General features: G+C 42.6%; 1 protein-coding gene across 4 annotated transcripts in view; it reads right to left on the bottom strand.

Moving 5' to 3' along the window:
- Positions 1–8,499, bottom strand: part of LOC133239799 (zinc finger protein 705A-like) — a 35,739-nt gene extending 27,240 nt beyond the window's left edge. Inside the window, exons 1-3 of one of the 4 annotated variants that reach the window (XR_009733967.1) lie at positions 8,233–8,499; positions 3,100–3,183; positions 566–813 (exon numbers count right to left, since the gene is read on the bottom strand). The gene's annotated coding sequence lies outside the window, so the exon portion shown is untranslated. The remainder of the gene's footprint in view (positions 1–565; positions 814–3,099; positions 3,184–8,232) is intronic. The other 3 variants (XR_009733968.1, XR_009733970.1, XR_009733969.1) reach the window with 3 other exon arrangements.
- Between the last annotated feature and the right edge of the window lie 3,578 nt (positions 8,500–12,077).

Below are 12,077 nucleotides of genomic sequence, written 5' to 3' on the forward strand. Positions count from 1 at the left end.
AAAGGTCTGTCTAGTCAAGGCTATGGTTTTTCCTGTGGTCATGTATGGATGTGAAAGTTGGACTGTGAAGAAGGCTGAGCGCTGAAGAATTGATGCTTTTGAACTGTGGTGTTGGAGAAGACTCTTGAGAGTCCCTTGGACTGCAAGGAGATCCAACCAGTCCATTCTGAAGGAGATCAGCCCTGGGATTTCTTTGGAAGGAATGATGCTAAAGCTGAAACTCCAGTACTTTGGCCACCTCATGCGAAGAGTTGACTCATTGGAAAAGACTCTGATGCTGGGAGGGATTGGGGGCAGGAGTAGTAGGGGACGACAGAGGATGAGATGGCTGGATGGCATCACTGACTCAATGGACGTGGGTCTGAGTGGACTCTGGGAGTTGGTGATGGACAGGGAGGCCTGGCGTGCTGTGATCATGGGGTCGCAGAGTCGGACACGACTGAGCGACTGAACTGAACTGAACTATTCACATATGGAGGCCAGAAATTACTGATGACTGTGACATTTCTTGTTTATTAATATGGCAGGAGATATTTTCATTTCACAACGGCTATTGCCATCTTACCTGTGATCCTGCAGAGAAGATTCTTAGGGTGCATCACTTATTTCGGTTTGAGGGGCTGGGGGTCATGTCCAGGTGAAGGTTGGGGCTTGAATTCTGATGGGTCTGGAAGTCTGGAGTCTCAAGGCTTCTTCTTCATCCTCAGATTGACCTGCCTTGTGCTTGGATTGGCTGTGAGTGAAATCGTGAGAAAGGCTCCTGGTGACTGAGCTGTTGAAGATGGAGCCCCTGGTAAGTAGTGATGCCTCCTCCTGAAATTACACCCCAAGTGCCATTAGATGGACAAGGTTTCCAAACTGGCTTCTATGTTCCAAGCACAAGCAGGCAGGGTTCAGATAACTGAGCTCAAATTACCTTTGTCCAGGACTCTGGGATAGTTATCATGGGTCAGGTCTATCAATAATAATAAACTAATCTCATTCTTTACAGTAAACAAATTTATGAGAGCTTGCACTAATCTTGTGTATTTACAGAAGAGATAATAAAATTTCTTTTTACTTATTAAACCCTTGTCCTGATTGGCGAAAGATTAATTTGTTGGTTATTTTTGGACATGAGGGGTTTAGGAGCAGTAATGGCAAGTAGTAGAGGTCAGTGAGGAGAAGACATCACAAGCCCTGGAGAGTCAGAGGTTACAGCCCTGAGTGTAGCTAATCTAGTGTTATACCACCTGATGTGAAGCTGTTCAGTGTTGACAGGAACAGAAGGTTCCTGTCTTTCAGGTTTGGGACTAAAAGAGAATCATTCTACTTTTTTTCAGTTTTTAACCTCTACTCAGTACATATGCACTATTGAAAATTACTGAAAAAGTCAACAAACTATCATTAGCATTCTTTCCCCAAATCACACGTTTTCAGTTCTGTTCAGTCATGTCTGACTCTGGGAGCCCATGGACTGCAGCACACCAGGCCGCCCTGTCTATCACCAACTACCGGAGTTTACTCAAACATGTCCATTGAGTCGGTGATGCCATCCAACCATCTCATCCTCTGTCATCCCCTTCTCCTCCTGACTTCAATCTTGCCAAGCATCAGGGTCTTTTCAAATGAGTCAGTTCTTTGCATCAGGTGGCCAAAGTATTGGAGTTTCAGCTTCAGCATCAGTCCTTCTAATGAATATTCAGGACTGATTTCCTTTAGGATGGATTGGTTGGATCTCCTTGCAGTCCATGGGACTCTCAAGAGTCTTACCCAACATCATACTTCAAAAGCATCAATTCTTTGGTGCTCAGCTTCCTTTATAGTCCAACTCTCACATCCATAGATGACCACTGGAAAAACCATAGCCTTGACCAGATGGACCTTTGTTGGCAAAGTAATGTCTCTGCTTTTTAATATGCTGTCTAGTTTGGTCATAACTTTTTTTCCAAGGAGCAAGTGTCTTTTAATTTCATGGCTGCAATCACCATCTGCAGTGAATTTGGAGCCCCCAAAAATAAAGTCTGACACTGTTTCCCCATATATTTGCCATGAAGTGATAGGACCAGATGCCATGATCTTCGTTTTCTGAATGTTGAGCTTTAAGCCAACTTTTTCACTCTCCACTTTCATCAAGAGGCTCTTTAGTTCTTCACTTTCTGCCATAAGGGTGGTGTCATCTGCATATTTGAGGTTATCGATACTTCTCCCGGCAATCTTGATTCCAGCTGTGCTTCCTCCAGCCCAGCGTTTCTCATGATGTACTCTGCATATAAGTTAAATAAGTAGGGTGACAATATACAGCTTTGATGTACTCCTTTTCCTATTTGGAACCGGGCTGTTGTTCCATGTCCAGTTCTAACTGTTGCTTCCTGACCTGCATACAGGTTTCTCAAGAGGCAGATCAGGTGGTCTGGTATTCCCATCTCTTTCAGAATTTTCCACAGTTTATTGTGATCCACATAGTCAAGGACTTTGGCATAGTCAATAAAGCAGAAGTAGATGTTTTTCGAACTCTTTTGCCTTTTCAATGATCCAGCAGATGTTGGCAATTTGATATTTGGTTCCTCTGCCTTTTCTAAATCCAGCTTGAACATCTGGAAGTTCATGGTTCACATACTGTTGAAGCCTGGCTTGGAGAATTTTAAGCATTACTTTGCTAGCATGTGAGATGAGTGCAATTGTGCAGTAGTAGTTTGAGCATTTTTTGGCATTGCTTTTTTTTGGGATTGGAATGAAAACTGACCTTTTCCAGTCCTGTGACCACTGCTGAGTTTTCCAAATTTGCTGACATATTGAGTGTAGCACTTTCACAGCCTCATCTTTTAGAATTTGAAATAGCTCAACTGGAATTTCATCACCTCCACTAGCTTTGTTCGTAGTGATGCTTTCTAAGGCCCACTTGACTTCACATTCCAAGATGTCTGACTTGTACTCATATTTGAGAACTGAAACAAATGTGCTATTGTTACTGTTTAATTGCTCAGTTTTATCCAACTCTTTGCAACCCCATGGATTGTAGCCCACCAGACTCCTTTGTCCATGGGATTTCCCAGGCAAGGATACTGAAATGGACTGCTATTTCCTTCTCCAGGGATCTTCCTGACACAGTGGTCATACCTGAGTCTTCTGCACTGTTAGACAGGTTGTTTACCACTGAGCCACCAGGGAAGTCTGGAAGGAATGTGTAGGGAAGAGTATTATCTGCAAAGAAAAGAGAAAGACTAGAGTAGATAGAGTTAAACTAGGTTCTTGTATAGATTTTTTAAAAACTGGAGAAAACAAGCCAATAACTAGGCTCCTTTCATCCTTCACCATACAGACAATGTTAGATTACAAGAGAAGTAGGGATAACTAAGGTCAAGGTCCCTGAGAATGCTGAGAGTGGGAGTCCTCCCACCACAGGAATAGCCAGTCTCAGTCTGTCCTTCACTCCAGCCCAAGAGTCCATGACTCATGCCGCTGAACTGTCTGACCTCAGAGTGTGTTCTGAACACCTGAGTCCCACAGTGCTGAGAGAGACATCTCCTGGTATTCTGTATGAATTGTGTATGAACCCTGTTCGGTTCCGAGAACACTATAGACAGCTCTTCATGATTCTCTGACATTTGCATGATTAGTAGAATAATGTTTTGTATTTAACATAGGTTTGCTAGGCCAGAAACAGTTCATACCACAATATATTGGGCAATTCAACAGTCATAACAAGTTATGAAAACAGTTTCTATTTGGAGAATCAAAAGTTCCCCTACGGACATAATTTACCTTCTGAGCCACGAGGGAAGCACCTAGGGACATAATTTAAACCAATAGCCATGTTTTAAAAGTAGTTCATCATGGTTATTGTTTGTCTTGTTGGAAATGTGTCCAATTAATAAAAAAGAGAAATTTAATTATACATTTTCAAGTGAATATTTCATAATCACCTGTCTAGAAGTCCTAATTACAAGGTTATTGAAAAACTTCCAAATTACACTAAAACACACTTCATGTGATATTTCTGTAAAATAAGGATTCTTGAGTGTATAGGTGTCCATGAATGTACCTGAAAGGCAGACACCAGCTCAGTGCTGCAGGGAACCAGGGGAACCCCACATGGAACATGATCATCATCCACCCAGTCCCCATCCTTCCTCAGCTGAACCTTCACAGCAGTAGAGGCTGCTCTGTCCAAATCAGAATATCCCTGATGTTTTAGGAATTGGTGACATTTGAAGATGTAGCTGTTGACTTCACCCAGGAAGAGTGGAGCCTGCTAGACAAGTCCCAGAAAAACCTGTTCAGAAATGTGATGATGGAAACTATCCATCATCTGGTCTCTGTAGGTGAGTCTGTCAACACAGATGTACATGCATCTGTGTCCATTGCATTCATTCATTCACTGAACAAGCATTTAAAACAGCTTCCTTGTATCCCACTGCAACTGCTTCCTGATTCTCTGATATTCTTCATGACCACTTAAAAGGAAGATATTTCTTTATGTGACACTTTTCACCACCACACTGAAAGGTTTTATTGGCAAGGTTTCATCTTTGTTGCTACTCAGTCTCTAGAGTCAGAACAGAAGTGGGGATTCAGTGGATATTTTAATGCATAAGTAAAAGGATTCGATATTTTACAAATAATTATTCTGTTCCAATCACTTCTTGTGCGGTAGTTTGAGCATTTTTTGGCATTGCCTTTCTTTGGGATTGGAATGAAAACTGACCTTTTCCAGTCCTGTGGCCACTGCTGAGTTTTCCAAATTTGCTAGCATATTGAGTGCAGCACTTTCACAGCATCATCTTTCAGAATTTGAAAGAGCTCAACTGGAATTCCATCACTTCCACTAGCATTGTTCATAGTGATGCTTTCTAAGGCCCACTTGACTTCACATTCCAGGATGTCTGGCTCTAGGTGAGTGATGACACCATCGTGATTATCTGGGTCGTGAAGATCTTTTTGTACAGTTCTTCTGTGTATTCTTGCCATCTTGCACTCATCTCACATGCGAGTAAAGTAATGCTCAAAATTCTCCAAGCCAGGCTTCAGCAGTATGTGAACCGTGAACTTCCTGATGTTCAAGCTGGTTTTAGAAAAGGCAGAGGAACCAGAGATCCAATTGCCAACATCTGCTGGATCATGGAAAAAGCAAGAGAGTTCCAGAAAAACATCTATTTCTGCTTTATTGACTATGCCAAAGCCTTTGACTGTGTGGATCACAATAAACTGTGGAAAATTCTGAAAGAGATGGGAATACCAGACCACCTGATCTGCCTTTTGAGAAATCTATATGCAGGTCAGGAAGCAACAGTTAGAACTGGACATGGAACAACAGCCCGGTTCCAAATAGGAAAAGGAGTACGTCAACGCTGTATGTATATTGTAACCCTGCTTATTTAACTTATATGCAGAGTACATCATGAGAAACGCTGGGCTGGAAGAAACACAAGCTGGAATCAAGATTGCCGGGAGAAATATCAATAACCTCAGATATGCAGATGACACCACCTTTATGGCAGAAAGTGAAGAGGAACTAAAAGCCTCTTGATGAAAGTGAAAGAGGAGAGTGAAAAAGTTGGCTTAAAGCTCAACATTCAGAAAACAAAGATCATGGCATCCGGTCCCACCACTTCATGGGAAATAGATGGGGAAACAGTGGAAACAGTGGCATACTTTATTTTTCTGGGCTCCAAAATCACTGCAGATGGTGGCTGCAGCCATGAAATTAAAAGACGCTTACTCCTTGGAAGGAAAGTTATGACCAACCTAGATAGCATATTCAAAAGCAGAGATACTACTTTGCCAACAAAGGTCTGTCTAGTCAAGGCTATGGTTTTTCCTGTGGTCATGTATGGATGTGAAAGTTGGACTGTGAAGAAGGCTGAGCGCTGAAGAATTGATGCTTTTGAACTGTGGTGTTGGAGAAGACTCTTGAGAGTCCCTTGGACTGCAAAGATATCCAACCAGTCCATTCTGAAGGAGATCAGCCCTGGGATTTCTTTGGAAGGAATGATGCTAAAGCTGAAACTCCAGTACTTTGGCCACCTCATGCGAAGAGTTGACTCATTGGGAAAGACTCTGATGCTGGGAGGGATTGGGGGCAGGAGGAGAAGGGGACAACAGAGGATGAGATGACTGGATGGCATCACTGACTCGATGGACGTGAGTCTGGGTGAACTCTGGGAGTTGGTGATGGACAGGGAGGCCTGGTGTGCTGTGATTCATGGGGTTGCAAAGAGTCGGACACAACTGATCGACTGAACTGAACTGAACTGAATCACTTCTTGAAGGCTTAAGAGCAGAGTCCTGTATATGACATAATTTTGATTCTTCCTGTAAGGTGGATCATTACTGGATCCTGTTTGACATAAATATTCAGCCCACTGTAGAGGCTTTTGCTCTTTCCCATTTGCAAAAGACTGAGGATTCTGTGTCCTCTCTCTGAACTGGTACATGGGCATCATCCCTTAGACAACCTCACTGTTCTTGCTGCTGCTCTGGGTTTCGTCCTGGTCTACTGAAGGACCTTCACTGTTCTGTCTGGTAAAGATGTTGTTGCCTGCACTGACCTTCAATTATCTCTTTATTTTCCTCAGTACCCTTACCTTGGACTTCAGCATACCAAAAGATAATTAGGCCAGACTCGAAATCCACACTTTTTTTTTTTTTTTTTAAATCAAACAGGCTATCAGATCAGCAAATCAGATGTGATTTCCCTGCTAGAACAGGGAAAAGAGTTGTGGAGTAAAGCAGCAGGAGGCTTCCAAGGTCAAAGACCAGGTGAACATCAGGGGCCTGGACTTCACTGCAAAAAGGTTCTGGTCATTGAGTGACTAAGTCCTTGGAAGCAGAACTGAAGGTTTTGAGACATGAGTGCTGCTACTGCTAAGTCACTTCAGTCGTGTCCGACTCTGTGTGACCCCATAGACGGCAGCCACCAGGCTCCCCCATCCCTGGGATTCTCCAGGCAAGAACACTGGAGTGGGTTGCCATTTCCTTCTCCAGTGCACGAAAATGAAAAGTGAAAGTGAAGTCGCTCAGTCGTGTCCGACTCTTCACGACCCCATGGACTGCAGCCTACCAGGCTCCTCCATCCATGGGATTTTCCAAGCAAGAGTACTGGAATGGGGTGCCATTGCCTTCTCCGTGAGACATGAGTGATCTATCCTAAATGAAAGTGAGGACATTGGGGCATATTCTTCACATTTTTACCATTTTGTGCACCTATTATCCCAAATTATGTGTCTTCCTGCCACTTTCTTTTCTTTAAATACTTGTGGACTTGCTGCACTTAAACTTACACATAGTGATTCCTGTCCTGATCCTCTCATTTAATGTTTTTTCCATCATTTTCTGACACACTGTCTCTTCCCCACACTACATTTTTATATTTTAATCCTGATTTTGTCTAATAGACAATGACTTTTAAAGTATTCTACTACCCTGAGTATTTCTTTGTTATATACACAGTTTCTCCATGTGAGTGCCAATTTTTGAAACATACTCACATGGAGGACTTGGTATTTATCTATATTTCTATTTTCCTAATGATGCTAAAGCAGAAACTCCAGTACTTTGGTCACCTCATGTGAAGAGTTGACTCATTGCAAAAGACTCTGATGCTGGGAGGGATTGGGGGCAGAAGGAGAAGGGGACGACAGAGGATGAGATGGCAGGATGGCGTCACTGACTCGATGGACATGAGTCTGAGTGAACTCCGGGAGTTGGTGATGGACAGGGAGGCCTGGCGTGCTGCAATTCATGGGGTTGCAAATAGTTGGACATGACTGAGCGACTGAACTGACTGACTGACTGAATGCCATTCTAAAATCTATATTTTGTCCATTTATTTAGGCAGTGAAAGACCCCTTAGACAACAAGAAATGATACTCATGCCAAGTGTCTACAGGAAACACATATCCCCTGCCATGGCAATGGTAAGTTTCATGGGTGGGAACCCCAGTCATCCAAATTAAAGACCTGGCAGTGAGATAAGTTGGCAATTGAGAACCATTGCCTTTGTGTAATTTGAGATTGAGCTCTTTTTGAAAAAAATTTGGGGTAGTCTGAAATCAGTTAAGAATCAATATGAGCTCAAAACCACAACCAGTGAATTAAGGGGAAAAAGTCAGTTATACAAACATTGCTCATCTTCAAAATTAATCTGATATCTGAGGTAGGAAACTATAAAAGCAAAAGTTTGTGCCTGCAGGGGAGTAACACAACACATGTTTACATCTAACACTGGAGACATTTTAACAGGAAACTTACAAGCTGATGCTCTATGGTGAACATGCAGACAAATGAATGTCTGCCTGGTCTTGGGCAAACCAGTAACAGTCTCATATCTCCTTCTCCAAAGCAGGTTTCTCACTCGCAAGGGAATTCTGCTGGATGTACTGATCTGAGTGATGAATTACTCCTCAATCTTCACCTCAATATTCAACAATTCCCTTAAGAAGGAAATGTAATGTCAGCAAACAGTGTGAAAAATCACTTAGTCAAGGGTCATTCCTTAATAGACAGGGTCACATTCACAATAGAGGTAAATCATGTCAATGTGCTCTGTGTGGAAAAGTCTTTAGTAATTGCTTTAGATTCAGACAACACAAGATGATTCACACTGGAGAGAAACAATTCAAACGTCAACACTGTGGCAAAGTCTTCAATCAAAGATTCTTATTGAAAGAGCATGAGAGAATTCATACAGGAGAGAAGCCCTGTGAATGTCCTCTATGTGGAAAAGCCTTTAGAAATTACTCTAACCTCAGCAGCCACAAGAAGATTCACACTGGAGAGAAACCATTCAAATGTCAACTCTGTGGGAAAGTCTTCAGTCAAAGTTGCTCCTTGAAAGACCATAAGAGAACTCATACAGGAGAGAAGCCCTATAAATGTCCTCTATGTGGAAAAGCCTTTAGTAGATGTACTAGCCTCAGCAAACACAAGAGGATTCACACTGGAAAGAAACCATTTGAATGTCGATTGTGTGGAAAAATCGTCAATGGAAGATTCTCCTTGAAAGAACACGAGAAAGCTCACAGAGGAGAGAATGGCTATGAATATCATCAATGTGAAAAAGTCTTTAGTCATTGCTCTAAGCTCATACGACACAAGGAGAGTCACACTGGAGAGAAACCATTCAAATGTCAACTGTGTGGGAAGGCTTTCAATCAAAATTTCTCCTTGAAACAACATGAGAAAAGACACACAGAAGAGAAGACTTGTAAATGTCATCAGTGTTGGAAAGTCTTTAGTAGATGTGCTAGCCTCAAGAGACACAGCATGATTCACACTGGAGAGAAACCATTCAAATGTCAACTGTGTGGGAAAGTCTTCAATCGAAATTCCTCCTTGAAAGGACATGAGAGAACTCACACAGGAGAGAAGCCCTATGAGTGTCATCAGTGTGGAAAAGCCTTTCCTCAAAGAAGGGACCTTAATTCACACAATAAAATTCACCCTGGAGAGAAACCATATCTATGTCTTGAGTGTGGGAGGTTCTTCCATTATAGTTCTGGGCTTTGTATGCACAAGAAAACCCACACAGGAGTGAAAGCACGCTTGCCATGTGTGTAAGAAGGCCTTCAGTAAACCTAATAAACTGAGAGAACATGAGAGAACCCAGAGCAGAGAGCAGCCCTATGAGTGTCAGCTCAGTGGAGAACACTTTGCTCCTGCTTTTTCCTTTAGACAACACGAGGCAACCCAGCACAGGAGAGAAAAACAGAAGGGCCCTCCATAGATGTTCTAACCTGAGGTGACTTAATCAACATGGAGGCCCCTACAGGCATCATACTCCATCCACAGTCCAGACAGGTATCACCTATGGAAGTGGACCTATATGTGCACTGTCTATGCCTTTAGTCAATTGCCTGACCTCAGGTAACTTAGCAGAACTCACTCTGTAAACACAATATGAGTGTTTTCAGCAGCACCTTCCAACTTTATAGACCCTAGAGTATGTGAGGAGAGGATAAGCAACCCCTAGTTCTTTCACGATTAATTGTTCAGTATGAGGCTGCTCCATGTGGCCTGGAGAAAGAAACAGCAATCCATTCTAGGATTCTTGCTTGGAGAATTCCATGGACAGAGGAGCCTGGTGGGCTACAGTCCATGCGGTCACAAAGAGTTGGACATGACTGAGCAACTAATACACACACACAGTCAATGTGGAGAATCACTGGGACTGTAATCACTCTTAACATATATTCAGGTGAGCCCCAGGCTTGATGTGCACAAGCAACTCAGTGAAAATAAGCACATTTGAGAAATACCAAAGTATGTTGAGCAACACCAAGCATACTTCTAAATAATTTATCCTTGAGAATTGATTTCATGAAAAGTTATGAGAAATTCTTTGTCCATAGAGCCAGCCCACTGGTTCACCTGTGCTCAGACTATATAACACACCCTCAGTGTCATGAAGGAAGAAGGAAGAGAAGTCTTCAGTGATCACTTATTTTTCAGTTAATGTGAAATTCTCACACTGAGGATATAGCAATCCTAAAAACCACAATGGAGCTACAGCTAGATTTCACATCAGAAAAAAATGATCATGTATGGGAGGGGGAACCCCTGAAAGAAAACTGTAACACACAATCAGGCTTCCCAAGTGGCTCAATGGTAAAGAATCTACCTGTGAATGCAGGAGACACAGGTTCGATCCTGGTTCCAGGAAGAAACCCTGGAGAAGGAAATGGCAACCCACTCCAGTATTCTTGCCTAGAAAATCTCATGGACAGATAAGCCTGGTGGACTAGTGTCTGGCATCGCAGAGTCGTACACAACCTAGCAACTGAACAACAACAACACACAATCAGGCAGATGGTGATTTGGGGAAATAGTTATTGATGGAAATGTGACATAAAATGAAGAGTGAAGTGACCTAGCAATATGGAATACAGAGTTTTGTAAGAAATTAACATTTGTGTATAGAATAATAATTGCAAATATTCAAACAATAAAGTCCATGGCTAAAGAAGCTCAGAGTTGCTGTTTGATTTCTTTGAGCCCCTATAAACAAGGGACACAGGTTTACACTCTGGGAAAGTGAGCAGAGACTCAGCCCCATTCTCTGAGTTCCCTCTTTCTCCACAGCTCTTTGTACACAACTCAACTCCACTCATTCCAATGTCCTTCTATCCCCATGTACCCCATTCAGGCCCTGGTGGTGACACAGCTCTGATCTTCAGCTCCACTGGTCAGGTTTCCCAGAATGTTGACCCTGCTCATGCAAGGTCCTGGGGTAGTCTCAGAGACATCTGGTGTTACATTATTTGAGCCCTGCAACCTATGTCTGCAGAGAGAAACCACCTGGGGCTCAAGAAACATACATCTCTTCCCTCCCAGACCTCAGAAATCTTTGTTACTTTGCCCCCAAACCTCTGAATTGAGCCAAGTGAATGAAAACTTCCTTCCATGATCATACTGTCTGTCTTACTTAGCTGATTACTGAATTATGCACCCAGCATTCTCACTAAACAGGAACTCAGCCTTGTTACTACCACATAAACTCATGGAATAAGGCTGCAGGAATATAAAATGCCCCAAACTATCAGCCTTAACACAAGTCAGTTTTGAAAATAACTAGTGCAATGTCTTTTTCCAAAGAAAGAAAGAAATACTGTCACAAAGCAGATGTCCCCACTTGTCTGCAGGACTTGGAAAGTTATTCTTTGATACATACCTACATTGAATTGAAATTTCCAGGGAGTCTTCCTGGATACCCACTGGGATCAGGTGTGTTCCTATTCTTGTTCCTATCAAGATTCTCCTAGTTTGTTTTCAGGCACAGATGAAACAAGCTGATACATGACCTTAATTGGCCAGGAGAAATCTTAACAAGGTCACAGGACCACGGAGGCAGTAAAAAAGGCAGCTAAGAAAGGGAATTCTCCCCACTGACCCTCAGCCACCTCTGAGGCTGTATCTCCTCCAGTGGAGGGTGTCCAGTACCTACCATTCTGAGCGTCTACTGACAGATGGGAGGTACCCAGCTGGATTTCAGGTTGTTTGTTTTTTTTTTTAATTAGTTTTGGTGTTCAGTGTATTCCCCAGAGAACCTGGACATAGACAAAATATGCATAGATGTGGCTTTATGCACTGAGGCATGG

This window comes from Bos javanicus, chromosome 27 (assembly GCF_032452875.1).
Source record: "Bos javanicus breed banteng chromosome 27, ARS-OSU_banteng_1.0, whole genome shotgun sequence".
In the NCBI taxonomy this organism is placed as follows: domain Eukaryota; kingdom Metazoa; phylum Chordata; class Mammalia; order Artiodactyla; family Bovidae; genus Bos; species Bos javanicus.